Below are 25,463 nucleotides of genomic sequence, written 5' to 3'. Positions count from 1 at the left end.
CAAAGAAGTATAAAAAGATGAAGTGGTTACAGTGCAAAGTACCTCCATATATTATTTTAAAAAAATAGACCACAAGGAAGGGTCTAAAGGAAATATCTCCAAGTAAAAAAAAAAAAAAAAACCCTCAGATAATGATTAAGTTAATCACAAATTTAAACACATCTCAGTTTCTAGGCAGCAGGTTAAACTTTGCAGTAAAGAACAAGTGGTTTAACATCATTGAAAAGACATTTCATAAATTTAGGAAGTGTTGTAGTTGAATGTTTATAACCATCTACACCTTTTATAGGTAGAAATCTAAGGCCCAGAGGGAAAGTGATTTGCCTAAAGTCAGACTAACAGTAAATGGAAGAGCAGACCAAGAGTTAAGGATTCCTGACTCTCAATATTTATTTGGGGAAGAAAATCACTAAAGCTAAAATAAAATAGTTTATAATAATGAGGGTGCATTAACATTACTCAGACAGTAATGACGGCATGCAGTACATAAGAAAAATCAATGACCTATAAAAGAGAGGTAATAAGCAACTTATAATATCCCAGCAGAAATGGGAAAAGGAATTTGTTACCTGTCTGGGAATGATTGAAGTATTATAAGGTCTGTCTAGAGATAAAATGATGACCTTATGTTTCCCTTTTGTCATGTCGAGAGGTCCCTGCCATAGAAAATTGCAATCATCTAAGCCTGTGCTGATAATATTTCTGAGCATTATTCTAAGTGTTGGTTGTGTTCAACGTAAGAAGTGATCTTTGGGTATGATCTATACCTCTAATTTAAGATGAGAAACACTGATAAACAAGGCAATGAAAGAAATATAATCAAATAAATACCTACTGCAAAGTGATTATTTAATCATTAATATTATACCTTAGGAAAATGTTTTATTTGAAGGGGTAGAAAGTGCAAGAAGAATCACAGAAATGGCATGCTTAGGTTTGTGAAATTGAAGAAGAATAATGACTGCTTTTGCAAAGCAACGTCGAGTTTCATTGTGTCATCTCAGGAAGCAAAATTCAGTAAAAAATACATCTGGCTACAGAACAGGAAGCATTGCTATTTTGAGGAAATGTCTTAAAGGGTGGATATTCCATGGTATTTAATAGTATAGTGTTCATGCTGCCACTGTGTATGGACATTATACATTAACATCTTGACTTACTACTTCATCCTCATAGCTATTAACTATTAAAATGTGGCCTCTAAATTTTTTGATAATGTATCCCATTAGTGAGACATTTAGGGGAGCCCAGGAAGCCTGGTCTCTAAGCAATGTATCATTGAGCCTGCTGTTCAGTTGGTTTCCATTCCTCCCAATGGGAGAGACTAATTCATTTCAACCCAGATCCTACGGTCGAGAAATGTAGGATGTTGGAACTTCCTGGCATACTATAACACAAGTCAACAAACTGGCCTTTAGGCCAAATATGGCACATTACCTATCAATAAAACTTTGTATTAACATAGCTATATGCATTTACTACTTACTGTCTATGGCTGTTCTATGCTAATGCAGAGCTGAGAGGGAATATGGTGCACAAGATAAAATATTTACTGACATTTTAAAGAAAATGTTTTCTGACCTTTGCCATAAAGGAATATATTCAGAAGTATAGTAAGATGGGAATTTTGAGGTGCAACCTGCTTGGCCACACTAAAAAACTATCACTACTTGTCCCTCACCTGACAGAGGATATTTTGACATATTTTAGAATACTTAGCCCTAGCAATTTTCTTGATATGACAAGCCCTTGACTTTTCATGGGATTTGTCTATTACCTGCTGACATACATGTGTTTTCCTAAGTCTTACTAAGAGAATACTACTTAACCAGGTCTAATTAGCTGATGCAGTCATATTAAATACTAACATGATGCCCTCTGGAATACAAGGAAGTCTCTGCAGACTACATGAGGACAAAAGTGCAAAGAGAAATAACTCTGATATAAGACAGAGAACACGTGACACTATACCTGCCAGATACAGGTCATCTCTTCTGACTGTCTTAATATTGAGAAGAACTGAGAAAAAATTTACCAGTTCAATGAGTACATAAATACATACTGAGTGCAATGAGCTCCAGTGATTATGGTAGAGATATCAAATTTGCAATGGGGGATGTAATTGTGGTAACTCTCTGATTAAGTTTATGATATTCTGCTGTCCAATATCTATTAGACACCTGATTTAGCCAAGAGTTGAATTATTCAGGGATATAATAATAATTAACACTCCTGCATCTTTCAGGTCTTTAGTGTTGGTATTAGCCTTTGGAATTTCTCCAGAAATGAATATTACTTTTGTTTTATTCATTCTAGGAGAAGCCATCGTTTTTGATCTTTTCTACCATAATAACCCTCAAAAGCACACACACAAAAGCTATGCAGATTTTGACAGGTGTAAAGAGTTTTCTGAAGTGAAAAAAAAAAACTCAGAATGGTCTCTCAGATCCACAGGACTCCTTGTAAGATGGACTACTGTCAAAACTTTAAATATGTCTCATTTCCACAATTCCCCACTCTGACTGATGGACAAAAGTGGGCATGTTGAGTCCCTGGAAATGCATGTCAACCCAGAGCCAACAGCTGATAATGCCTCCTGGATACAACATCTTTTACCTTGGGCATCCTCTTGTGACCCATTTGCTAGTATAACCCATTAAGTCAACAATTTTTGAATGAGGCCTGGAGAATTGGAAAGCTCTGAAGCACCAGGTACAGGCAGATCCTTTCTTTCCTCTTCCATTTTTAATCTCACATTCTTCCTACTTTGTCAAAATGTACTGTCTTGTTGGTCTGTAGAGATTCTTGGAGGACTTGTACAGGTATTCCAATTTTTCCATGAGCTTCCAGAAGTCCTCCAATGTACTTTTAAAACTCATTCTTTCTAAGGCAATACTTCCTTGTTAAAAAAAGGGTTTATTCCCCAAAGCCTAAAATAATGTCCACAGCATTCTGTGGACATTATTTTGTCCTAGCATTCTGTTTTCTCTATGGCTCTTTAAAGAAATGAGGTCTATCAGAAAAAAACACTGGTATTCTTGTTTTGTTCTGGAAAAAACTAGCTATTGCTATTGCTCAGCCTAGAAATTCCACTTCACACATTTAATTCCTAGCCTTTCTAATAGACCAGTTTATTTTCCACATTTTCTATGAGGAAATCTTACTTTAGTATATGAGTATAGAATAGCCTAAGTTTTTTGTGTAATCATTCATTTATGTACTCACATACAATATGATATGCTTCTAACTCTCGGTAGATGTGTGTGTGTGTATACATATATTTGAATATTGAATATTAGATACTTATAATTATTAGCATATGCTAGTTTATTTGTTTATTACCCAGGCTGTCTGACTCCAGAGCTTGGGCTTTAAACCACTATGCACAGTGCCTGTCTGCATGACCTTACTACTCTCTCCCATGCCAATGGCAAGCATCAATAAATAAAAATGGCTCCCTTTCCTTTAAGGCTTTGGCATTATATCAGCTTCCTTTACTATATAGCACTCCAGAAAGCCATTTAAAATTAATCTTAGCACTCATGGTAAAGCCTATTTCCTATCCCTGATTTCTAAACTTTAAGCCCAGTAGAGACAGGGCGCATTTCGTAAATCTCTTTTTATCCTTGTGCTTAGTATCATGCTTAGACACAATAAATGCTTCATTTATGTTTGTTATCAGGATGTTCATAATGGTTTACATTTGCTCAAAGCTAAAAGTTATTTTATAGTTCTATTAAGATTCTTCCTGCAAATTATACTCTAAATTTTCTTTCCTGAATAAGTTTTAGCTCTTATAAAATCCCCTGAAATGTGCTTTAAACTGACTGCTTTGTTTCTTCATATCTGTCTTTGTTATCACAATATCCCAAAGTGGAAATCACAAGTTTCTGTTCACTAATTAGCTCCTAGTGCTAGAATCATAACACACTGTTTGATTTCTGTTAAAAGACCGTTTTTGGAGTTGATTGTTGCATTTAATGAATCATTAGCTTCTTTGCAAATTGAAAAATTAATTTTTATAGCTAATATCTATTGTTAGAAAAATGTGTATTGCTTTACCTTACTAGTCACTATGTGGGAGTTTTTTTTGAGAAGGTTGACTTTATAAAACAGTTACCAGGTTGGCGTTTCTGCTATGGCACAGTGGGTTAAGGATCCAGTGTTTCTCTGCAGCAGCTTGGCTCACTGCTAAGGCATGGGTTCACTTGATCTCCAGACTGGTGCAATGGGTCAAGTATCTGGCATTGCCACAGCTGTGGTGTAGGTAGCAGTTGTGACTTAGATTTGCTCCCTGGCCTGGGAACTTCCATATGTTGAAGATATAGCTAAAACATATTACAAAGTCATTTAATTCTTTTCATAAAAAGATTTCAAGACAAGAAGATTCACTGTTCTACAACTGGTTAGTACTCTATCTTTTCTAAAGAATGGTACAGGAGTGGTTTTCACCATTTTGAGAGAAATAAAATTTCTTTGGATCATAGTAAAAAGAGAAAAATATCTCTTTAGAGAAAAAATACAAAAATATCTGATTTCAATAAAACATCCAATATTAATAATAGTTGTTAATTATCTGATTGGAAAACATTTGAAATATTATTTAGTACTTTTTTGCTTACATTTTTTCTCTTTTGGCCAAAAAAGAAAAAAGTGCAAACCATATTTGTGATATACATATAAAAATGTACTTTTTCCAACCTATTAAATTGATGCCCAAAGTAGTCATGTGGTATATTCATTCCCTTAATTCAGGATATAGACATTACTCAAGATTTGAAATGACACTGAAAATTATCTGGCACAGGGAGGTCAGGAAACAAGTGACTATAATATATTGTAGGGGATAATCTTTATGGCATTGTTAATAATCTGAGTTTTTAAATATATAGAATACTGTATAAGATCCATTTGTTGGAATTTATTCCACAGAGGTTGTTATTCAAAACCAAGTTTTGAACTTGGTTTTCCTCAGTAAGTTTTTCTGGATATACTCTAGAGAGGAAATATATCATTGTAGGAATAAAATATGTACATTTTTTTCAGGCTCTGTGAACTCCATGAAAAACCACACTGATTTTCCTTCCATTAAGTGGTCTGTCCAAAGCAAAAAGTTTTCTGTCTTATGGAAGCAGAGCAAACTTCAGAAGTTATTGATCTCAACACATTATGCAGCTGCTTTTAAAAATATGTTCATGAATGAGAAAATTCAATATTCTGAGAGAGTACACTCCTCTTTTGAATGAGTGTAGTTGTGACTAAGTTCTTTCATGGGTAAGACCAAAATGTGCTTCCTTCTCATTTTCTCTACCTTCCTTCCTGAAGCATCAAAGAGCCAGCCTTCTCTGTCTTTCACATCATAACCCTTGGTGAATGTGTTATGTCTACTACTAGTCTTCATTTCTTAAGATTAAATAATTCTATCCCTTTCATTTATTTCTCCTGGATACAGGTACTAGAGGATTCCAGTTGCTTTAATATGGGTAATTGCTAGTGTCTGTGTCATTTTTTAAATGTTTCATTGACTCGTGTTTTTAATGTGGTGCTCAGATTGAATACAGTACTGTAGATGTGATCTGACCAAATCAGAATAGGGCTGGGTATTTTGCCTTTTATTTATTTGGACATTTGTGTTTCTATTAATCCAGCATTAGGTCAAACTCAGATACTCTTCAGAACAATACTGTACTGTTAGAGTCCCATACTTTTATTGTCAGTCCAATGCCAACACAATGCCTTGACCAGTTACCTTGAATTATGCAATTTCCTTTTTTTGGAAGATGAATCTAGCACTTCTCATAAAATCTATTAAATATCATCTTGTAGCAAAGACTCAAAAATATCTCAATCATTTTTTGTGGCTTCAGTGTATAGAGAGGATAAAGTATACAGTGGCAGCTGAACAATGTTTTTTGAGTAAATATTGCTGAATTAGATATCTCTTATTTTCCTTTAATGTGCAATTTATCAGTACTATTTTAATGTCACATTTATAACAGATTTTATAAGTATGATTGTGAGCTCCATTCAGTTCATTGATATAAATATCATATAAGACAAGGTCAAGGAGAGGGCTTGATAAAGATCCATCAGGGACTCCTGAGAATTTCAATTAAATGCCATAAGCATTTATCAGTGCTGAGTTATGTGGCAGCCCTGTGTAGCCCTGAACAATATGTTGCCCTCAAAAAATACACAAGCTGGTTTGACATAGCCCTATTAATCAACACTCATTGGGTACAGTGATTCAACTAACCCTTAATCCATCTATCTATATCCTCGTTTATATCTCATTTCACCTTATACCTATAAAGCTATTGAGATACTTCGATGTATCAAGATAAACTATGCCTTCAACATTCATATACTCTGCCAACGTGAAAATGTTTTAAAAAGATATTGTTTGATTTTAATAATTCATTTATGATAAAACGATCTCCAGGAGCCTGTACAGTTTGACATTACAAAGTTCCATATTTTATCAGCTCCTCCAACTACTGTTCTAGTGATATGAGTCACTTAAATTTCTAACCTTAACCCTTTCTCCACTCGTGAAGCCAAGATATTAGTAGAACATGCCTTAGAGAATTGTTGGGCAGATTCAGTAAGATAATCAACTATTCCTGATCATTTTCCTTGCGGCATACACAGATTCGGAGGCTCTTATATTAGCATTACAGGAGGTTAAAGGAGAAACTTCTGGGAATCAACACCTGTGGGAGATTGAAGCAGGCTGTAGAAAATGAAGTACTGGGCAGAGGGAGAAATGCATTGCTCTTTGGGTGCAAAGGAAGAGTCACGTGGTTTCACGGGGAGCTCCAGAGCCGGAATGTCTGCAGAGGCCTCTACCAGGGCAAGGGGGCGGATCTTTGCCCTCCCACCTGGACCAATCATTGGGCGCAAGTAACCACTCAGAAAAGAAGTCTTGGGTGGGCAGCTTCCTTTGATGGAGGGCTATACCAGAGACAGAGGCTACAGTAAACTTTAAACAGCCAGCACTACACCACATACTACACAATGTGAACCAGGTAATTGTTACAATGCCTCTTACACAGTAACTGAATTATGCATATTAGCTATTATTAGTATCATGATTACTCCTTTCTTTCTTAACTCACTTATCTATCCCTTATTTACATCTTCCATCTCTTTGCTCTTCTACTGAGAATTTTTTAAGGTATTTTATTAAATTCATCTGTTCCGAGAAAATTAACTCATCTTTTTAAAAGATTTAATTATAATTAACCTACAATAACTTGCACATGTTTAAAGTATACAGGTTAACATTCTATCTCTCTTTCTCTTTCACACACACAGACACACATACACGAAGCCATAATTACACTCAAGATAGAGAACATTTCCATCACTTTCAAAAGATTCCTCATGCCTATGAGTAAACTGTCTTCTACCTATCCCCCAAGTAGCAACCAATCTGTTCTCCGTCACTGTAGATATTTCCTCATTCTGAAATTTTATATAAGTGAAATCACCAGTATGTACTTTGTTTAGATTTTGGCTTCTTCCACTCACCGTGATTATTTTGAGGTTTATCCATGTTGCAGTGTATATCCATAGTTCATTTATTTCTGTTGCTGAAAGCTGTCCCATTGTATGGATATACCAGAACTAGTTTATCCCTTCACCTGTTCACAGACATCTGGTTGTTTCAAGTTTTTGACTATTACAAGTAAAGCTGCTCTGAACATTAGATACAAGCTTTGTATGAATACATGCTTTTATTTCTCTTTGGAAAAGATCTAGAAGTGAAATGGTTTGCTTAAATATGTTATTTGCAGATATTTTCTCTAAGTCAGTGTTTTGTCTTTTCATTCTGTTAACAATGTCCCTTAAAGAACAGAATTCTTAAAACTTTGTCCATGAAGTCTTATTAAATATTTTTACGGCTTATGCTTTTTGTGTTGTATCTAAGAACTTCTAGCCTAACACAAAGTCAAAAAGTTTTTTTTTCTATATTTTTAAAGTTTTATATTTAGGTCTGTGATTTATTTTGAATTAATATTTCATAAGGTAGAAAATCTCAAAGTTCATTTATGGCATATAGATATCCGATTATTCCAGTACCATTTGTTAAAAAGACCACCCTTTTTTGAAAGAATTTGCCACTCCACCTTTGTCAAAAAACAATTTATCATGTATGTGTAGACCTATTTATGAATGTTTAGTTATATGAATTGAATTTTTCAACAAAATAATTTTTTAAATAGCCATGGCTTTATTCAGGTTACATATTCTTCTTGAATGAGCTTTTGGTAGTGTATATCTTTCAAGGAATTTTCATTTCATCTAAATTGTCAGTTATTAGCATACAGTTATTCAAGATTGTCATTTTACTCTAAAATATATAAGCAACTTATACAACTCAACAGCAAAAAAACCAATCAATGGAAAAATGGGCAAAAGACCTGAATAGACATTTCTCCAAAGAAGATATACAGATGGCCAGCAAACACATGAAAAAATGCTCAACATCACTGATTGTAAGAGAAATGCAAATCAAAATGCCATGAGATACCACCTCACACCAGTCAGAATGGCCATCACTAATAAGTCCACAAATAACAAGGGCTGGAGGGGTTGTGAAGAAAAGGGAACCCTCCTGCACTGTTGGTGGGAATGTAAACTGGTACAGCCACTATGGAGAACAGTTTGGAGATACCTTAGAAATCTATACATAGAACTTCCATATGACCCTGCAATCCCACTCTTGGGCATCTATCCAGACAAAACTCTACTTAAAAGAGACACGTGCACCCGCATATTCATTGCAGCACTATTCACAATAGCCAGGACATGGAAACAACCCAAATGTCCATCAACAGATGATTGGATTTGGAAGAGGTGGTATATATACACAATGGAATACTACTCAGCCATAAAAAAGAATGGCATGATACCATTTGCAGCAACATGGATGGAACTAGAGACTGTCATCCTGAGTGAAATGAGCCAGAAAGACAAAGACAAATACCATATGATATCACTTATAACTGGAATCTAATATCCAGCACAAATGAACATCTCCTCAGAAAAGAAAATCATGGACTTTGGAGAATAGACTTGTGGCTGCCTGATGGGAGTGGGAGGGAGTGGGAGGGATTGGGAGCTTGGGGTAATTGGATACAACTTAGAGTAGATTTACAAGGAGATCCTGCTGAGTAGCATTGAGAACTACGTCTACTCATATTGCAACAGAACAAAGAGTGGGGGAAAAATGTATACATGTAAGAATAACTTGATCCCCATTCTGTACAGCGGGAAAAAATAATAATAAAAATGTAAAAAAAAAGATTGTAATTTTAATTTTTTTCTGTGTACAGAATTTGTGATGATGTCATTTTTCTCATTTTTTATATTGATAATCTGTATCTTGCTTTCTTATCTGATTATGGTGTGTATAAATTTTTCTGCTGTATAGATCTGAAAGAAATGACTTTTAGTTTCATTGATTTTCTTAATCATTTTTGTTTTCTATCTCATTGTTTTCTGCTATGAGCTATATTTTATTTATTATATTTTCTTTGTAATAAATTGCTCCTCTTCTAATTTCTTCAGGGGTGAGTTTAGATTGATTTGAGACCTTTTCTTCCCTTCTAATGTAGGGATTTGGCACTTTAAATTTCTTTTTAAATACTGCTTTCACTGTATCCCACAAATTTGGATATGTTATTTTACTTTTCATTCAGTTTAAAGCATGTTCTAATTTCTTTTTGGATTTCTTCCTAAATCTGCAAATTTAGAAGAACGTTTTTCAAATACTCTGGATTGTTCTGATATCTTTGTTATTAATTTTTAGTTAAATTCCATTGGGGTCAGAGAAATGCAATTTTTAAGTGTTTTAAAAAATCAGTCTTATTTATGGCCCAGAAAATAGTCTATCAAGTTAAGCGTTCCATGTAGAGTTGAAAAGTTTGCATATTCTGCTGAGGTTGAGTGTTCTATAAACATCAACTAGATCAAGTTGGCCAATAGTACTATTTATGTCTCCTATATCCTTACTAATTTTATGTCCCTTTGAGAAGATAATTGTTGAAATATTTAACCTTAATTATATAATTTTCTATTTCTCCCTGCAGTCTTAACAGGTTTTGCTTAATGTATTTTGAGGTTTTATTTATCAGGTGCATAAATATTTGTAATAATTATGTTCTTTTGGTATATTGATCCATTTGAAATTATGGAATGATGTACTTTATCCCTATTAATGTCATTTTTCTTAAACATACATGTCTGATATTAATATAGCCACTCAAGCTTTCTTTTATTACTGTTAGCACGATATGTCTTTTTCCATCCTATTTCTTTTACCTTATTCATGTCTTTATATTTAATATATTTTTTCTCAGGCAGCATGTACTTTATTCTTGCTTTTTCTTCCAATATGACAAAATATGCTTTTAAAAATGATTTACCCTATTTACATTTAATGTGAATGTTGATTTGGTTGATTTTTCAGTTTAACACTTTGCTGTTTGTTTCCCATTTGTCCCAGCTATCATTTAATTCCCTTTGTTCTCTTTTCCTGCCTCCTTTGGCATTATTATTTTTTTTTTTTGACTCTGTCAGGTCTAATAACAGGATGGTTTAGAATGTCAGATTCCCTCTGTGTTATTTCTCAATCCTTGCCCATACACAACAAAGTTTTGGAGGTACAGGTGGACTGGTGTTTTTCAGATTTATTAAAGTGAAAGTACATTTTGAGACAGAGGGGGAGAGAGAGAGAGCGAGCTTATGTGCAGCGCATGCAGGTTAAAAGAGGGCCAGACTCATTTTACAACTCTTATAATAACCCCATGAGGTGGACCAAAGTGGAGACCCAATTTCTCCTGCCGCAGGTCCCCATGTGTTGCATAAGGCTGAATGTTTTTTGATCTCTATTTGGGGCATATTTGATCTTCTGATTGGTTTCAAGCAGGATAACTTATTTGCATGGGGAACAGGTTATATAGAGGCAGGTGAGGAATGGGTGACATTCCTTCCCTACCAGGCTGTTCAAAGTGGGGGAAGGGGCATTGCAATGAGACATGGCCAGAGGCTTTTGGGCTTAATCTCCTTGAAGAGGACTTGAAGCCTATAACAATTCCATTTAATATTTTTGTGTTTCATTTGCTGTATCTACTTGCTATTTTATGTTAGTGGCTGCTTTAAAATTTATGGTATCCATCTTTAAATTGTCACAGTCTACTTTCAAGTGGACTTTCAACTATACCACTTAATGTACAGTATATGAACTTTATCATAGTGTTCTCTAAATGCCCCCACCTTTTTATGCTTATTTGCCACCTGCGTATTATCTTTGGTGAGGTATCTGTCCATATATGCTGTACATTTTTAATTAAAAATTCTTATTATTGAATTTTAAGACTTTGTATATTTTGGAAATGCCATTAAGTTTGTGTTTTGTCAATATTTCCTCCCAGTATGTGGCTCATATTTTCATTCTTTTGACAATGTCTTTCACCAAATGGAAGTTCATAATTTTAAATAAGTACAACTTATCAATTTTTCTTTCATGGATCATATTTTTGGTGCTGTATTTAAATGTCATTGCCAAACCCAAAGTCACCTAGATTTTCTCCTATATTATCTTCTAGAAATTAAAAATTTGTGCACATTCCGTTTAGAACCATGATCCATTTTGAGTTAATTTTCTTCTAAGGTGTAAGCTCTGTGTCCAGATTCATTTTTTGCATGTAGATGTCCAGTTGCAGCACCATATGTTGAAAAGACCATCCTTTCGCCCTTGAGTTGCCTTTGCTCTTTTGTCAATGACTGTTTGACTATGCTTGTGTGAGTCTATTTTGAGGCTATCTGTTCTGTCCCATTGATCCATTTGTCTATTCTTTCACCAATACCACACTGTTTTGATCTCTGTAACATTATAGAAATTCTTCAATTTGGGTACTGTCCGTTTCTGACTTTGTCCTCCTTGAATATTGTATATGGCTTTTTATATCTCTATATAAACTTTAGAACCAGTTTGTTGAAGTCTACAAAATAACTTGCTGGAATTTTGATTGGCATTCCATTAACTCCTGAGATCAAATTTGGAAGAAATAGATCTTGACATATATTTAGTCTTCCTATCTGTGGACATAGACTATTTTGTAGTTTTCCTCATATAGATGATGAACACATTTTGCTTCACTTATGTTGGAGGAGAAAATGTAAGAAGATTGGCAGCCCTCTACTCTGGCATGGATAGAATAGAATGGATAGTTCCCAAAAGAAGGGGATGTATTTTTTCACAGAAAAGCAGGACAAATACTAGACAGAATACTGGGCGTGCCTTCCAGTTGCACAGACATTTTCCTTAGTAATTAATAATAACTTCATTTGTTGAGTATTTTCTACGGGCTTAACATAAATAATCTCATTTAATCCTCAAATAAATTAATTGATTTAGGTATTGTCTCCATTTTGAGGATGAGATTAGTTGGGTTAAGTAAGTCCAAGGATACATGCCTACTAAGTAGCTGAGATTTAAGGCACACTTTTCCATGTCTCCAAGTCTCTCTAGGCCCTTGAGCTTAATGATCATACTCAAAGCCTCTAAAAGACTGTAGAGTTGGAGTTCCTGCTGTGGCACAGTGGGTTAATGATCTCACTTGTCTCTGTGGAAGTGCCAGTTTGATACCTGGCTTGGCACAGTGGGTTAAAGATCCCGTGTTGCTGTAGCTGTGGTGCAGGTCATAGCTCTGGCTGAGATTTGATCCCTGGCCCAGGAACTTCTGTATGCCATGGATGTGGACCAAAAAAGGAGAAAAAAAAGACTATAGAGTTTACATTCTGCGTATTATTATAATTATTCTTCTCATCCATTTTTTTCATAAATGGGGAACATACTGCTGTTATGTAACATTCATGTCTTTTCAAATTGTGAAGTAAGCATTGTGTATTTATCCATACTTCAGTCAGGAAGTGCTCTTAATTTTCTGAACTCTTGTGCTTTGTTACTCTGTAACTTGTATTCCTCACATGGTCATGATTCTTAAATGCAAAAGAGAAAAGGGAAAGAGAAAAAAAATGTTATCAAGGACTTATTATTTCTAGATATCTTATAGGTAATATTTCTTAATATCCAAATCAACTTTGTAATAGGAAAGTACATATTAAAACTGAGAATCCTGACTCTCTAGAGTTTACTGTCAAGGAGTAATTCATTCATCCTTTTAGTCAGTCACGAAACATCAAACATTTGAGTGTGAATCATACCCAGCACTGCTGTTGAAAGCACAGAGTTCCTGTGGGACTACTTCAACTGGTTACACAGGTGGAACCATTGGGGTGGGAGTGGGGAGAACTGGGAGGGTGGGAATAACACATACACACTACTGTATAAAATAGATGATTAGGCGTTTCTGTCATGGCTCAGAGGTAATGGACCTAACTAGTATCTATGAGGATGGTAGTTGGATCCCAGGCCTCGCTCAGTGGGTTAAGGGTCTATTGTTGCCATGAGCTGTGGTGTAGGTCACAGACAAAGTTCAGATCCCAAGTTGCTGTGGCTGTGGTGTAGGCCAGCAGCTGCAGCTCCAATTTGACCCTTAGCCTGGGAACTTCCATATGCTGCGGGTGCAGCTCTAAAAAGACAAAAAAAAAAAAAAAGATGTTTAACAAATGCCTATAGTATAGCATAGGAAAATCTCCTCACTAGTTTGTAATAATCTATATGGGGAAAAAAGAATGGATATTCTCATACGTATGACTGATTCACTTTGCTGTACACCTGAAACAAATACAACATTGTAAATCAACTATAATAAAATTAAATTAAAAACAAACAAACAAAATAGTCAGTGTAAGAGCATCTAAACTGTGCTCAAGAAGCATGTGGGGGAGACTTGCATCCAGGCCAGGCCAGGCCTCTCAGGAGAGGCAGCTGCTGAAGTTAATCCTGAAGGTCAGTGAAAAGATACCTGGAAAGTGAAGTCAGATAGTGGTGGGCAGAGGGTCCGGATAGAGTGTTTTAGTTAGAGTGAGGGCACACGAAAATAGAAAAAGAGGACAAAAAAAAGAGAGAGATTTGACACCTGCAAATATTCATGCCCCTATTGCAACTGAGTGCATCTAGAAGACCCTTTTATATCCACCTGTATTTCCTCTTTGTGTCCTAACTAGAATTTTTGAAAAAGGAAGACCTTTCCCTGACTAGTAGCCCTAGAATTCCACTTTGTCCTCCTGATTGGGAGCTTTTATGATGAAAAACAGCTCTACATATTCTGATTTAGTTTTCTTACTTACCTTAAGGGGATTTGTTTATATTCCTGATCATTTTGCTAATTTGGAGAAGGGGACCCTTTTATCAACTGTAGAATATTTGTGGAACTGAAGATTTGTGATGTAAGATGCCAGTATATGGGGTAAGTACACACATGGACCTAAAGTGGCTGGCATATGGGCGCCTGGATATCACAGGTGGTTGGGGCTATTTACAGTTAATGAGCTTTAGATCCTAAAGTGTAAAGAATTTCCCAAACTGACACAAGGACTTGAAAGGTGCCCCTTTAAGGAAATCCAACAGATTTCCATCATGACTCTTTTGATAATGACCCTGATTATTATGGATTGTTATAGAGTGAGGGGTGCCAAGTGGACAGGGATGAAAAGACATTATAGCTTTTATGCTTAACTATAAAATCTTAGCAGAAATTTCCTTCCTGGAAGTGGGCTTATTAGCTTGGGTTCCAGATGATAAATAAAATCTACAAAATTATGATGAGCTAAATTAATCTTTTCCCTCATGATGTTATCTTGGAGCCATAAGGAAATATAGTCACTAAGAGGTAAGGCTTGTGTGGTGAATGTTAAGAAGTAATGGAGATGGAGGAGTATGAGAGGTGAGGCCAAAATGATGACAAATAGTCTGATTTGAAAGACCTTAGATGTTTTGTTGGAGAATTTGGACTATTTATAAAGACTAGGTATATGGCATTTTAGCAAAAGAGTGACACAATCATAGAGGAATTGAGACCAGCCAGTCTAGTGTGGGGGTTCCCAATCTTTGCTACATATAAGAATTGCCTAGGGAGCATTAAAAAATCCAAATACCAGGTCACACCTCATACCCATTAAATCAGATGTCTAAGGAGTATTAAAAAGGCATTAGTGTTTTATAGGAAAAAAAAAGTATGAGCATAAATCTTCTGTAATACTGCCATTGCATTTATTCACAAAGTTTTAACCTGTATCCAAATCCAGTTTGGAGAAACATTTACTGCCTGGGCTGAAATTAGGCACCCCAGGAGCACATATACAAGACCTATTATGTGAATTTCCTTGTCCACCGGGTATGTTTGTGTTTTATACAAAGAACTTGGAGTACTGAGTCCCTAAAAATATTTCTGTACCTTTAATCAGCCATGAATAACTGATATACATTTGTTCCCACTGAAAGGCCAGTAAAAACTATTATTATATTTTAACCCAGACTTCTAAACCATTTCAGTCTTTTCAATGTGACCCCAAAAAGCTATAGAAATGAGCAGAAAAGTGGATGTTTATGATTCATATATAGAATTTTGCAATCTCGTCTAATCTTCCTACAAATCTCTGGCTGTTTTTATATGAGGTGCCTATGGTTTTTCTTAGTGATTATCTATCTCTGGAATGTTTTGATACTTTTGCAGAAAATGGGAATTTATCTGACGCATAGGAGCTTTCTACATTTCTAGACCAAGCTTGAAACATGTACATACATGAAGGAAATCTGACTTGTTGAGTGTGCGTTCTTTCTTCTTAGGACTTATAAATTAAATCATCTACAAAACATGCATAGTGGCGTACAAGGAGTGAAGCATTTTCTTGGGTTTACTACAAATTTGCAGTCTTAGTGGCAGGTATTGTAGTATTTACCGAGGCTCTATTTTAAAATGGCCTCCAACTTCCCAGTTTAGTTCCATCCAACCCCAAACAATTTTCTTCTCTGTCCTTATTTCACTTTACCCAGATCTGATTTACTTTGGAAAACAGCAGAAATTTCTAACAGTGGCATTGGTGCTGCCTTGACCCAATTAGTCTTCAGGCTTGTTCCATTTATTTTTGCCCTTTTCTTTGTTGAATTAACCCCCATGGAGAATAATCATGTTATTTTGGAAGAGGAGTTTTGGCACTACAATTTGCTTTTATGAAACACAAGCAGATTTTTGAAAAGCCCCATTGTACCCATGTTGAGCCAAGGAACATTGAAATTGCTTCATCTATTTTCCATCCATCAAATATTTTAAAATTGTATTCTACTTACTAAACTGCCTGGCTACTTTGTCAGGACATAGAAAGCTTCACTGGGACTTTAGTGGGTATAGAACAGGGCTTTGGGGGTCCCAGCAAGCACTGATAGAGCTTCCAGCCTGAAAATGCTGAAAGAATTTGTTTGGGTTTCCTCTACACACTAGTTCTTCCATATCTTCCTTCCCTCAACACCTCTAAAACAACCATCACCGCTACTATAATCACAATGACACTACCTCTCTGGTGCTAACTGGCCTATTCATTGAAATGTCACCAGAAGACTCCTATCTAATTCTTGGACCCCACCCATAGGTATTTTGATCTACTTGTTGGGGCTCAACTATTAGGAGTTTTGTTTTTTTCCAAAAGTTTTCCAGGTAATTGTGGAATAAGGCTTGGATAAAACCACAAGACTGGTCACTGAGGGTAATTGAGGCACTGGGGCAGAACTGGAGATGTTTCTAGGAAAATATATTTTCATTGCACTTGTTACCCTGTGGTTGTGTCATCCTGAATTCCAATGTGAGTCCTTATCTTTGCACCTTTTCTTTTTGTCACATCTTCTTCATTCCCATATAGTCTCAGTTCAAATTCTGTATGGACAATCTATTGTTAGCAGACCTTAGGTACATCACTTAACCTCCTTGCACTTCCCTTTACTGATTGGCAAAATGGGGACAATGAAACATATGTCTCAGAGTTTTTGCGCTGTTAAATAAATGAGATTGATGTATGAAAATCTTCAGCAACATCCATGGTAGACAAAGCTCTTAATGAATGGTAGCCTCTGCTATCAAGTAAAAGCAGCTGCAGCTGCAGCAATGAAATTTACCAGCCCAATGTGACTTTGGGTTCCTCCAAGACAAAACTGGGGACAAAGAATTATTCTTTTCAAATTAGGCAATATGTTCAAGTATTGTTGTTATTCAGAAAAAGCATTAAGAAGTAAACTGTTCTGTAGGTCACCAATTTCAAGCTTCATTAAACTCTGAAAAAGCAGAATTTTAAAGTTGAGGCTCTTTACAAACAAATGAAAATCCAAAACATTAAAGTGCTTTTTTCCTGTGTACAAATGGCAGGAATCTGAAATCATCCGCCAAGATGATTAATGGGGAGAGATGTGATCTCTGAAGTCGTCAGAAATAATCAACAAGGTCAAGTTTCTTCTAATGGATAGTGCTGAGTCCCATTTACTTCCAAGTGCTCCAGATGAAGATAAATGCTATGGGGTCCCCAAAAGCATGTATTCTAGAAAGACAGTGCAAGATGTAGTGCACAGGTGCAGGGCCAGGTGGTAAACCTAAGCAGGTAAAGTCCAGAAGCTCTGCCAGTTTTTTAAACATGGCCTTTACTGAAAATGAAGGTAAAGGACAGAGTTATTAAGTGCATAGATTGGTATTTATCTCCTGTAACTCAAATGCAAGCTGGAATTTATGACTATTTCCATGTTTATCAAATTTGTGCTACAATCCAGATTTATGAAAGAGGTGAACTACAGATAATTTCCCCCCTTTGTACAAAAGTTCTACCATATAAAACAGCATGCACTATAGATTACTTTTAATAATGAGAGATTATACAGTGTAGAAGGGAGTAAACTTTAAAATCAAACAGACTTGACTTGAATTCCAGCTCTAGCTCTTATTAGCAAACTGCTAGATTTCTCTGAATCTGAAGTTTTCCAGTAACAAAAGTGACCTTTTAATACATACTTGAGAAACACATTGAAAAATTAGTCACCTAATAACTACTTATACCCAGCATAATTCCAAGCACATAGAAAATTCTCAGTATTGATTTGTTTCCATATACTTCTATCCTTCTTTCTTTGTTTGGTACATATAAAGGCCAGTGCCTCCCTCCCCTACACCCACCCTACCCTTCTTTTCATTTCAAGACTCATTTGGAAATAACTTTGGTATGTAATATTTTAGGGTAAAGAGTAATTCCATGTGAGTAAGAATAAATATTATTGCAAGTACTATGGGCTGTTAAAACTCCATATGATGGGATGAGGAGAGAGTGGAAGTAAAAATAAAAAGAACCAAGGACAGCTTGTCATACTGGATAGGTTTCCCACAGGACTTAGTCTTTGTAGACTCATATTTGATCCAACACCCATTAGCCCTTGTATGCATGGCCGCCTTCCTAGGTTACCTCCCTGTGACTTTTGTGTCTAGGAGGGCAGCTCTAGGCCTGGGAGGGTCATCTGAGAACAGTGACTTCATTGATGTACGTGTGTTGGGAGTGAGGGATGCCAGAGTATAAGGAGCTCCAAAATCAAGAGAGGTGAGAGAAAAGGCAGCTGAGATCCCATTGGCAGCCTCCCACAATTTTGCCAAAGGCTGATTTCACCATATGTAGATGACTCTTTAACTGATAAAGTTCCTTTCTGTTACTAGTTCCCCATTGGCCAATCATTCCATGGACCACAGTGTTCATGTGCCTATCCAAAGCCCCAATCCCTCCCTCCCCCCATGGTAATGTATATGGGAAAAGAATCTGAAAAAGAATGAATGTGTGTGTATGTATAACTGATTCACTTTGCTGTTCAGCAGAAATTATCACAACATTGTAAATCAACTCTACTTCAATAAAACTTAAAAAAATAGTTCCCCATATGCCTCCAAATCTTTTATTAGAATAGGCTATTGTTAGGTTGCTACAACTAAACAAAATATTAGGTGCATGGAATCTGCACATGGCTGTAATTATCAAGCCAAAGAGTCTATAGTCATTTCCCCTAAGCACTAGATGAATAGGGATTAGAGTATTGTCAAGTTTTGAAGGCAGATTTATCTTAACAGATTCATAGGAGGAAGCCTTTGGGTAGGAACCAAAGGAATAAGTTTGGCTTGGTGGTTCCTAGGCACAGGATATTTCAGATGTGTTTATGTCTCACACACTAGATAGAAAATACATATATAATTTCAAAAGATACTTATTTTTAACCTTCACATACATTGTCTGAAGTGAATTATATACCCCGGTCACTGTTATGCCTATGAAAAATTACTCCTATTTGAGATCTGAAAGCCGGGATACCTCTGCACACCTTTTACCAATTGCAGGAATAATAATATTAGTGAACAGAAGAATGATAAAAACTTAACAGGAAGTATTTTTTGAGGGCTTACCATGTAGCAGTCATGGTGCTGAGTATTTTATATACTTCATTTAATCCTCCCACAACTCTGTAACATCAGTATTATTACAATTCCAATTCTTTTTTTTCTTTTTTTTTAATTGATCACATCCTCAGCAGATTAAAGTTCTTGGGCCAGAGGTTGAATCTGAGCTGCAGCTGTGACCTATGCCACAGCTGCAGCCATACCAGATCCTTTAACCCACTACACCAGGCTCGGGGATGGAATCTGTGGCTCAGCAGAGACTGGAGCCACTACAGTCTGATTCTTAACCCATTGTGCTATGACAGAAACTCCATTACAGTTTCAGTTTTACAAACAAAAAGAATGCTCAGAGAAATTAATTTCTGCCAGAGTCAGGATTCAAATTCCATTATATTGACCTGCAGAACCCAAGCTACAAACTTCTTTGATATCCATCCTCTAGAGTGGGAGCTGGCTAACTTTTCCTGTAGAGGGCTAGATAGTAAATACTTTAGATTTTGCAAGGCATATAGTTTCTTTTGCAGCTCTTGAAGGTTGCTGGTGATGGTAAAAAAGCAGCCATAGATAAAGCATAAAGGATTGAGTGTGGCTATGATCCAGTAATACCTTGTTTATAAAAACACAGGGCAGGCTGCCTTGGCCCACAGGCCACAGTTTGCTGATACCTACTTAGTCTAGAGCAGTCTCTCTGTAAAATCTTCTACAGTGTTGGGAATGTTCTTAATCTGTACTGCCATGTATAGGAGCCAATAGCCATAGGTGGTTGATGAGCACCTGAGAGGTGGCTGGTATGACTGAGACAATGAATTTTTAATTTAATTTAATTTAATTTTTTGTCCTTTTAGGGCCGCACCCATGACATATGGATGTCCCAAAATTAGGGGTCAAATTGGAGCTATAGCTGCCGGCCTACACCACAGCCACAGCAACTCCAGATCTGAGCTGCATCCGTGACCCACATCACAGCTCATGGCAACACCAGATCCTTAACCCACTGAGCGAGCCCAGAGATCAAACCTGTGTTCTCATGGCTACTAGTCAGATTTGTTTCTGCTGAACCACTATGGGAACTATGGTATTGATTAAATTAAATTTTCATTTAAATAGCCACATCTGTGTTGGGGCTACAGCATCGGACAGATTAGATTATACATTTTGGCGTATAAACCAGTCATTTCCAACCAACATGGAATGAATTAGACATGATTAGTCTGAAACACTTTTTTTGTTTTTAATTTTATGGCCATACCCATGGCATGTGGAAGTTCCTGGGCCACAGATGCAATTAGAGCTGTGCCAGGCTTGGAGTCAAACCTGCACCCCTACAGTGACTGGAGCTGCTGCAGTCAGATTCTTAACCCATTGTGCCACATGGGAATTCCCTGAAACTCTTTTAAAATTATAATTTCAAAGAGCAAATAAACTGATCAGTTATAAAGCATACAGGACAAAGAAAAAAATCAGAACAAAATAATGTAAATTGGGCAGAATTATTATTTCAGCCTCTATTCTCAAAAATCTCATTAATATAAAATTTTTTTCTTAATTTATTGTCATACACAGTGCTATCATTAACAATATATGTCATTTATCTTTTTTTTTCTTTTAACGTTTAGCCTTCCAGGCCACCAAATGCTGACTGTGTAAAAAACCAACATTCAGAAATTAGTTATGGCAGCAATATAAAAATTAGCATAATGTGTTTCCTCCTCATTCCTGTTATTTAAATAATTTATAAAAACTGACAAATCTGCTAAAAAGGATAAAAACATTAGGCCCTGCTATGGACTGAATTTTGTTCCCTAAAATTTATTTATTTAGTTATGCCTCTATAAGCATCTTTGAGCTTTTATTTATTTTTTAATTAAAATATAGTTGATTTATAATGTGCCAATTTCTGATGTACAGCAAAATGACCCAGTCATATATATACTTTTCCTCATGCTATATTCCATCATGTTCTATCCCAAGAGATTGGATATAGTTCCCTGTGCTACAGTAGAACCTCAGTAGATGTAATAGATGTAATAGTTTGCATCTACTAACCTCATCTTCCAGTCCATCCCACTCTTTCCCTCCTCCCCCTTGGCAACCATAAGCTTGTTTCCTATGTCTGTGAGTAATCTTCTATTTTGTAAATAGGTTCATTTGTGCCATATTTTATATTCCACATAGAAGTGATATCATATGGTATTTGTCTTTCTCTTTCTGACTTACTTCACTTAGTATGAAAACCTTCAGTTGCATCCATGTTGCTGCAAATGACATTATTTCATTCTTTTTCACAGCCAAGTAGTATTCCATTATAATATACCACATCTTCTTAATCCATTTATCTGTTGATGGAAATTTAGGTTGCTTCCATGTCTTAGCAATTGTGAATAGTACTGCAATGCATATAGGGAGCATATATATATATATATATATATTTTAATTTTCCCACTGTACAGCAAGGGGATCAAGTTATTCTTACACGTATACATTACAATTACATTTTTTCCCCCACCCTTTGTTCTGTTGCAACATGAGTATCTAGACAAAGATCTCAATGCTACTCAGCAGGATCTCCTTGTAAATCTATTCTAAGTTGTGTCTGATAAGCCCAAGCTCCCGATCCCTCCCACTCCCTCCCCCTCCCTCTCCCATCAGGCAGCCACAAGTCTATTCTCCAAAGTCCATGATTTTCTTTTCTGAGGAGATGTTCATTTGTGCTGGATATTAGATTCCAGTTATAAGTGATAGCATATGGTATTTGTCCTTGTCTTTCTGGCTCATTTCACTCAGGATGAGATTCTCTAGCTCCATCCATGTTGCTGCAAATGGCATTATGTCATTCTTTTTTATGGCTGAGTAGTATTCCATTGTGTATATATACCACCTCTTCCGAATCCAAGCATCTGTCGATGGACATTTGGGTTGTTTCCATGTCCTGGCTATTGTGAATAGTGTTGCAATGAACATGTGGGTGCATGTGTCTCTTTTAAGTAGAGTTTTGTCTGGATAGATGCCCAAGAGTGGGATTGCGGGGTCATATGGAAGTTCTATGTATAGATTTCTAAGGTATCTCCAAACTGTTCTCCATAGTGGCTGTACCAGTTTCCATTCCCACCAACAGTGCAGGAGGGTTCCCTTTTCTCCACAGCCCCTCCAGCCCATAGTTTTGTTTGGATGTTTGCCCAGGAGTGCGATTGCAAGATCATATATTTGCTCTGTTTTTAGTGTTTTTCCTTCTTTTTATTTTATTTTATTTTTTAGAATATAGTTTATTTATACTATTGTGTCAAGTTCTGCTGTACAGCATAGTGATCCTGTCATACATATATATATATATTCTTTTTCTCCTATTATTTTTCATCATGTTCTATCCCAAGAGAATGGATATAGTTCTCTGTGTATTTTTAGTGTTTTAAGGAATGTTCCTACTCTTTCCCATAGTGGCTATACCAGTTTACATTCCCACCAACAGTGCAGGATTGTTCTTTTTTCCCCAAACCTTCTCTAGCACTTATTATTTGCAGACCCTTTGATCATAGCCATTCTAGTTCATGTGAGGTGATACCTCATTGCAGTTTTGATTTGCACATATCTAATAATTAGCAATGTTGAATATCTTTTCATGTGTCTTTTGGTCATCTTCTTTGGAGAAATGTCTAGATCTTCTGCTCATTTTTTGATTGCTGATCATGTGGTAGTACTATATTTGTCTTCTGAGGAACCTCCATATTTCCCATAGTGGTTGTACCAATGTACATACACTCCCGCCTAAAATGTGTATGTTGAAGTCCTAACCCCTAACGTAATGGTGTTTGGAGGTGGGGTCCTGAAAGGTAATTAGGTTTAGATGAGGTCTTGAAGGTGGGGCTCAATGGGGGATAGTGTCCTTACAAGCAGAGGATGACAGAGCTTTCTCTGCCACATGAGTACACAGTGAGAAGGTAGCCATCTGCAAGCCAGTAAAGACGGCTCTCACTAGGCACAAAACCTGCAGAGCTTGGTCTTGTACTTCCCAGCCTCTAGAACTATGAGAAATAAGTCTCCCATTAAGCTACTCAGTCTAAGGCATTTTGTTATAAAAGAGCTATGACAAGTCCTGTAATGTCTGGTTAGAATATATGTTTAAGCTATATCATCATGTCCACCTGTGATTATCAGTAATAATAAATTATGTATGTGTTTGTGGATGTTTGCAAATTAATTTGAAAAACTATTAAAGTTATCTTGTCGTGTACCATGGCATCACTTACATGTCAGGGAAAGTTGTGTTCATTTAAAACTAAAATTTTGACGAAACTGATAATAGGTGTTAAATAAGCTACTAAAAATGTAGCATCATAATACTTATATATGCGAAAATATTTTGAAGTTTCAGAGGAAATACACTTGACACTTTTAAAATAATGTTTCAGTGATCATCAATTTTCTATTGCTTGGCATCTGGTCACTGAAATATACTTATTGCTTTAAAATGGAGCTTAAGCATGTCTAAATGTAGAGATTCAAAGGTCCCCATCCACAGGGATCTAAAGGTGTAAATATGTATACTTACACAGTTCTGGGAAGCCTTTCTGACTTTATATGCTAAAGATGATGCCAGTTATTCAATTGCTCACATTGAATTTACGTAATGCAAAAACTGCTATTAATCTTTGAAGCTAAGAAGAAGAAACAGCATCATTTCACATAAACATTGTCTCAGCATCCTCTGGCTACTTTCAGGAGCATATTTTTCTGCTTATTTAAAGTTTATAGCAGAGCATGGGGATCAGAGTTTCTTTTCATATTCAAACTTTATAGCGAAGCCACAACTACATATTAATATAGCAGCTATAATGTATTTCTAGTTAAGGTGCCATAAAGTCTAGGGCTTTTCACATCATCACTTTTGAAGGTCGGCGCCAGAGAGAAAAAAGCCATTTATACTGGATCGCCATGGTGGTTTGTAATATACGTGGTAATAAATACCACAGTGTATTTCATTTTTATATGTTTTTGATGAAGAGGTAAAAGTACATCTTCTACAGTTGCTTTTCAGAAATTGCTCATCTGTTTGGAACGAGGGTAAAAGAGACTGAAGGTAAACATTATTTATCGAGACATTACCACTCTTCACTCATACCACAGCTGAAATGAGAAGAGGATGCCAATGATATTTCATTTACCGTATTGATTTCCAGAGCTTGCCCTATGAACGTACTGCATGTGTATTCAAGATAAATGTGAGAAAGTGCAGATATTCTGACAAGCACGGTTTCCTTTGTTTTTTTATTTTTATCATTCTGATAATTTATATCCTTTTGAAATGTCATTGAAAATGTCTTTCAGATGTCATTTCACTGCTTTCATATGGTGCCTGAGATTTGTGAGTGCACTGGAAATGTTTAAATGCTCACAGATATTAATGTATATATGCATAGCCGGACATATTTTTTTTACAGAAGTATAGTTTCTTTTAGTAATGTTTTTCTCCAGTTTGGTTTTCCTCTTTCAATTGATGGTTAATTGCATTCACCCTTCTGCTGAAAGCCCACTTCTTTATCTGTTAGCTAAGCTAATTCTCTTCCTTTTTCCCTTTAAGTTCTGTCCAGGACAACTTGTTATGCATAGTCAGTCCTAATATCCTGATTTATTCTTCATTGCCATGAGCATCCATTATGATAAGAATGATATTCAGAAACACGACAGAGATGAACATACAAATCAGATCAGTGTGGAAGCACAGGAATGCATGAGAGGGTGGGATGCTCCAGTGTGCTTGTGCATGTTACTCCCATTCACTCTCTGAGCCTGATCAAATTGCTCAGAAACCCTGATTCTCTGCTCTTCTCTTCTCTTCTAGCTGCAAAAGTGAAGCACTGGAAGAGCAGGGATGTTAGCTGGGTGTGAGAATGCAGGCAACTATTGTACTCTCTTTCTTAATTTCCAAATCAGGCGGCTGCACTTGTTCATACTTCTTATTTCTAAGTTTTAAGGGTTTATTTCCCTAATTAAGGATGATAGACAGTAAGCAGCAATGCTCCTACTTTTAAAAAGTATAAAGAAGTCCCAACGTGCTTACATGTAGCTTCGGTAGTTATCAAAACA

Source organism: Phacochoerus africanus, chromosome 11 (genome assembly GCF_016906955.1).
Source record: "Phacochoerus africanus isolate WHEZ1 chromosome 11, ROS_Pafr_v1, whole genome shotgun sequence".
NCBI classification, from domain to species: Eukaryota; Metazoa; Chordata; class Mammalia; order Artiodactyla; family Suidae; genus Phacochoerus; species Phacochoerus africanus.
This window is presented reverse-complemented; position numbering follows the sequence as displayed.